Here is a 6,000-nt window from a genome sequence, read left to right on the forward strand (position 1 = left end):
CCCATGAACTATACAGTCCATGGAATTCCCCAGGCCAGAATACTGGAGTGGGTAGCCGTTCCCTTCTCCACGGGATCTTCCCAACCCAGGGATCAAACCCAGGTCTCCCACATTGCAGGTAGATTCTTTACCAGCTGAGCCACAAGGGAAGCCCAAGAATACTGCAGCGGGTGGCCCATCCCTTCTCCAGTGGATCTTCCCAACCCAGGAATCGAACTGGGGTCTTCTGAATTGAAAGCAGATTCTTTACCAACTGAGCTATCAGGGAAGCACTTATTAGCAATATGTCCTTCAAACAAGCTAAGACTGAACACATTTAGGGATAACAAAATTTAAATGTATTTTGCTTTGCTTTTATCACTTTGAAATTCCTTGTTTGAACAATACAAATGGTGGTAACAGCATGCAACTTCAACAACAAACTAGTAAAACTTAAAACACACTGTCCATGTTTATCACTAAGTAAAGAAACTTGGGTAAAATAACTGCAATAGTTCCAATACCCCTGAAAAGTTTCAGAACAGCAGCAAGAAATAGTGGGAACAAGATATTCTTTCATGATAAAGAAAAACTCTGTTCTTTCCACAACACTGTAACATCTGCTCCAAGGACAAACATTAATCCTGGATAGACTGAACTTCAATTGTATTTCAAAACACATTTCTAAATTCAGAAATTCTCCACTGACCATCTAAAAAGACTATCAGCTTATCTCTGCAAAGAGCCACCTGATTCCCCTAACATGTAATTTTGGATAGCTAAACATCTGCTCCCTACCATTCCACTGAGTAACAAAAAGCACACCACCCCAAACAACTTCTGGAGCGCAAGCTGGTTTTTTCAGTCACCTACCTGAGCCTCGAACTTGCCTTCCCAGGAAACAAAGATCCAATGTGCCAAGCTTCCAAGACAGTCCACTAAAGCTTAAACAACCATAAGCATACAGAAGTATAATAAAATACTGAACCTTCAAGAGCAATGTTCCTATCAGAAAACTCATTTAGCAGTCAAGAATAAAAGAATATCCCTGCCCCACTAAACCTTGGAAGTAGAAAAGAATTCTTCCCTCCTCTTAACTGAGTCAGCTCCCCTAGAACCACAGGCCTAGGCTTCCATGATCAAGGCCAAGCAGGAGGAAAGGTATAAAAGAGGGCAGTGGACAGTGTACTAGGCTTCAGAGTTAGAAAGACAAAAAGACAGCGCTGTGGTGGAAGGAGATCCTGGGATGAGAAGGCAACACCTACTTGGGAGTAAAGGAAGAAGGGTGGGATGGCAGCTAAAAGGAGCAAAGCCAAGCCTGTGAGTGTTGGGCTGGACTGCAAAAGACAATGAGGGAACAGTGGCTACTTCCACAGCAGATGGGCTGTTACAAGCTTTCCCCCTTAATGCTTAGGAGAGACAAGGAAAAGAAAGAAACCACAGGAAGAGTCTTGACAAAGCCTCCCTCTTTCTGGCTACTCTTATTCTACTGTGCAAGAATGCAGTGAGTTAAGGGGTCTTGACCGGGTCCCTCTTGACCTCATAGAGCAGGTGGATCTGGAGAAGGGGAGTGGACCTAGAAGAGTTTAGTTGCCCTCTTTGTCATCATCCATTCTGCAGAGGACCTCAGTGTCAACTGAGAACTAAGGGAAAGCTCCAGGTACCAACAAAAACAGGGTCAGAAAGAGAGGAAGGAAAGTAAAGACAGAAATTTGAAGCAGGGGGGAAGTAAGATATTGGAGGGTCAGACAAATAAATTAACAGAACTGCCAATGAATCAAAGTTTCATATATGTTCTTAAATATTTAGAATTCATTTTGACAGTTTCAAATATTTCATCAGGACCATTTCACTTTTCGATATGAACATCTGTGGTCACAGTAATAAACTGAGGCTTATTATGAGGAAGGTATGAAGCTAAGCTTCTAAATACATATGAGACAATTTCCTGGTATCTTTTTTTAATACAGTGGCAATATAAATCATTTAAGAAAGGCTTTTTTATTTACTTGGTGAGCACTCACTTACATTATCATTTATTGACTTCTTTGGCCTAGTAGCCCAAATATCATGAGTAATTAACCTTCACAAATAAGGAATTATTTAACCCGTTCTTGGGAGTGTACCTATTAAGAAAAACTTGCTCAATCATTACCAAATATGACCCATGAAGTCTTCAAGATATTATATTACAAGCAAAGCTCCAAACTCCATAAAACATGAACGGATGCTGAGGAGCACAGGACTTCTTTTTCCTCCACCCTCTTATGCCCATGTTTCCAGAACTTCCAGCCTGGGTTAATTAATTTGACATGTAAACTTAACCAAATGACCTGCTAGAAGATGAGTGCCGGCACTTAGCATTTGTTGTTGTTGTTTTTTTTTTTTTTTTTTAATTTCAGCTTTCAGTGGCTACTCTTCCAGTTGAACTCTCTCTTAAGCAGAGATAACGGTCAGGTAGGCAAGTTCAGCATCATGACAAACATACAGGAGCACAGACCAGTGGGGGACAAAAGTGAACGCACTGGCATGATGTTTCTACTGTTTCACCAACACGGTCTTTCACTCCCTAGACCCGTTAAAGATTATGCTGGATCCCAGAATAGCTGCTGTATTTTTCTGCAAAATACAAATTTGGTCCAAAACCTCTGTACTAAATTAAAGAGAAGAAAAACAGCATCTGCTATAAAGTACTTCACTTGCTGGAGAAGGTAGGTGGTTGGGTGAGTAGGTGGGTGGATATGTGTGCGTAAACCTCCAAGTTATGATAAAGCAAATTCAAATCCTTATAATAGTTTATATTTTATTTTAGTCATATAACTACTCAGGACCAGAATAAACAAGATGTTTGATCTCTGAAGTATCTTTGGCATGCTGAAACTTGAAGGCAAAGTTACTGAAAATATCTGAATTTTAGATAGGTCACTAGTGGCTACTAGGAATTCTCACTAATCAGCAGGCTTGTGCTAAAATGCTACCCTGGCTAGAAAATTGACACATATGAAAAGGAAAAAAAATAGATAATTTTCAACCAAGGACACTGACTGCATTCAAGATTACCAACAGAACTGAAAGATTTCTTTGTAATAAAAATTTCCATTTTCCCAAAATGTGTATTAGTCAGCACATATACTTATGCAGAGTACAGTAGAAAAAGCACATATTCTAGAATCAGACACACATCAGTTTGAGTTCTAGCTCCACAATTTACCAGCTATATGACCTACTCAGGAAAGTTACTGAAGAATACTGGAGGTTAGTGTCCTTATCTGTAAAACAAAGATAATATTATTACCTTTAGCACACGGTACCTATGAGGATTAAATGCAAACATACATAACCCATCAAGCCCAGTGTCTGAATACTCAATGTTTGGTCCCTTTGCTCCAATACAAACTGTACAGAGTGTGTTGACAGTGTCAAAGAAACATGTGGAAGAAAATTCAGAGTGACAGAACACAGATTATTACGTCCTGTCAAATGTAAAGATAAAAATCACATATGTAATATTTACCTTCACTAAAGTCTATTGATTAAGAAACCTGTAAGGGGGAACGTGCTAAAATTCAAACACTTCCTATCATAGAGGCATTTAAAATTATGTATGTATATATGTTTGCATTCTTCAGGTATTTATAAAAGATACCATCACAAAACTTACCATGGCTAACACAACACTGTAAATCATCTATACTCCAATAAAAAAAAAATTTTAGGTACGTTAAAAAAAAAAAAAAGAAACTTTACCAGGGGTGATGCCTATGGTACTGCTTTTAAAAGCCAGGATGATGCCTTTAAAAGCGAATACTGTGAAACATTAAACTCTCCTCTCAAAAGCCCTTTCTTAATAGAAATTTTTCTTTCTTCTTACAAATGTTCTGGTATATTATTGCAAAATATCTGCAAAGCAAAGACATAAACTAAATCCCCTTATCGTTCCAAAAGGAAAAAGTGTGTAAAAGAAACGAAGTTTGTCAAGTTGTTCTTCTTTCCCATTCATTCTTGTTCTTTTACAAACCAGAATGCATGACAAGCAAAATTATTGTCTGATTGACAAATGTCACTAAGGAACTCATGGAATTGACAAGCCGTGTCTGGACCAAAGGTGACAAGTTTTCTTAGGCAATTTAAAATAAATTACGTTTCAGTAAGGACAAAAATGCTTTGCATCAACAGTATGAACTTTTGATTTTACATGCAGCTTACTTTTTAACCTACCTTGTCCCCCATCCACCGCCCCCTCCCCAAGTCCTGCGTTTATTTAGGCACTTTAATGAGCTGCCACACAGCACTAAACTATAGAACTCCAACTGGGAATAACTCTGTTTTGGACCTCAGAGGACTGCTTGTGTGATCTTCTTTAAAAGAACGTCGACAGTATGTTCGCCTTACTCCACACCTGCCAATAATCATTGGCAAACGTCTTTTCGAACAATTAACTCCTATCGCTACTAGTCTTCCCCAGGTTCTCTCAACACCCTCAAAAACCCCAACCTTGCTAGTCTTCATTCCCAAACGCTTTTGGGGGGCTTGAAGCCAGTACACAGAGGTTCACTATTTGCAATGCCCAGGGTCCCGGCGAGGAAGGACATCATCCCCTCTGCTGGGGGGCGAAGGCCAACCCAGGCCCCCGGCCACTCCCTCTCTTCTCGGCCTCCCGGGGCGTCCCGGGCGGGCGCGCCAGGCCCTGCGCAGACCTCCGGCAGCCCTGCAGTGCTCCGAGTCCGCCGCAGCCTCGGGCCGAGACGAGTCCCCGGGACACCTGCAGACCAGCACACGCCCACCGCCCTGGAGCGGGGTCACCGAGACGACCCCGGGGCCACTCCCGACGCCCCGGCTCGGGCAGGTGCCGGGCCTCCTCGCGGACACTCACCCGCAGCCGCTGCTCCCTGTTCACCGCTGCCGCCGCCTCGCCTTCACACCAGTCGCCAGTTCCCGCGGGGGGTCCGGGCCCGGCGCCGCTTCCCTGCCCGACCCCCCTTGGGTGCGCGCCGAGCGGGGCCCGAGTCCGGTGAGAACCGCCGCCGCCCCCTTCCCTCCCTCCTCCTTCAGTGCGTCCCTCCCACCGAGGCCCGCCTCGTATTTCCTGGATCCGGTCTCGGCGAGAGCTTGGCAAGCGAACCTCCAGCTTCAGGGCTCGCGTTGAGCGCCGTCGCTCGCCAGGCACAAAGATGGCGCCGCCGGGGACGGCCGATGGCGATCTCGCGAGGCTTCCCCCACACACACGGGAGGGCGGGGACCCATGGGAAAGGCGGTCAATGAGGATAGCCTGAACTGACTTCAAACGCTACCCCAAATCGGAAACGGGCAGCACCAGACGAAAGTTACTGCGCCTGCGCGCGGAACGACGAGGACGCATGCCCAAAACAACTCCTGAACTAGTACCCAGTTCTCCGTGTTTTACCTGTTTCCTCCGGAGGCGCGGGGCAGAGGCGAAGGGGGCGGAGTAACCTGAACTGAAACCCGGGCAAGGACTGGGCGGGACCCGGAGGCGAAGTGAGCGACGTCACTTAAGGCTTGCTCATCCCTCGAGAGCTCAAACAACCTGCACACTTTGAAGGCTCTGGGAATCCTCCAACCCTTTCCTCTCCCTACTCTCCCTGTCACCGAGTATTCTTTGCAAAAAGCCTCAGCTGCCCCTTTATCCTGTTCTCGGTTCGCTTGCTGTGTGCAACCACAGTCCTCCTGTTTCCCACGGCACCATCTAACTTTCTCTTTCATTTTGCGCTACAGGAGCCTTCCAAATCTCATACTAAAACAGCTGCTTTTGTTCCTGTTTTATTTTTCCTCGCTCTTTCATTTATTCATTCATTCAAACTCAGTGTTTTTCAGAGTTTTTCCTATGTGCCAGTCACTGAGGAAACATGTGCTCTGACCTCAGGGATTTGTTGGCCTAGGATGGAGACGGGCAAGAACAAAACTATGATAGTTCAGCACAGTGAATTCTATGATAAAAAATGAGGAGAGGCAGATACTACGGGCGAGAAAATTCTTGAAGGGTGTCTCACAATCATGGGATTT

At 44.4% G+C, this 6,000-nt stretch overlaps 1 protein-coding gene across 7 annotated transcripts in view; it reads right to left on the reverse strand.

Moving 5' to 3' along the window:
- TAB3 (TGF-beta activated kinase 1 (MAP3K7) binding protein 3) overlaps positions 1-4,993 on the reverse strand; it is a 92,755-nt gene extending 87,762 nt beyond the window's left edge. For 4 of the 7 annotated variants that reach the window (XM_086387939.1, XM_086387941.1, XM_086387938.1 and 1 more), the window contains exon 1: positions 4,853-4,993. The gene's annotated coding sequence lies outside the window, so the exon portion shown is untranslated. The remainder of the gene's footprint in view (positions 1-4,852) is intronic. The other 3 variants (XM_086387942.1, XM_086387940.1, XM_086387945.1) reach the window with 1 other exon arrangement.
- Between the last annotated feature and the right edge of the window lie 1,007 nt (positions 4,994-6,000).

Source organism: Bos grunniens, chromosome X, assembly GCF_055505025.1.
Source record: "Bos grunniens cultivar Pamir isolate PY7600 chromosome X, Bosgru_T2T1.0, whole genome shotgun sequence".
NCBI lineage: Eukaryota > Metazoa > Chordata > Mammalia > Artiodactyla > Bovidae > Bos > Bos grunniens.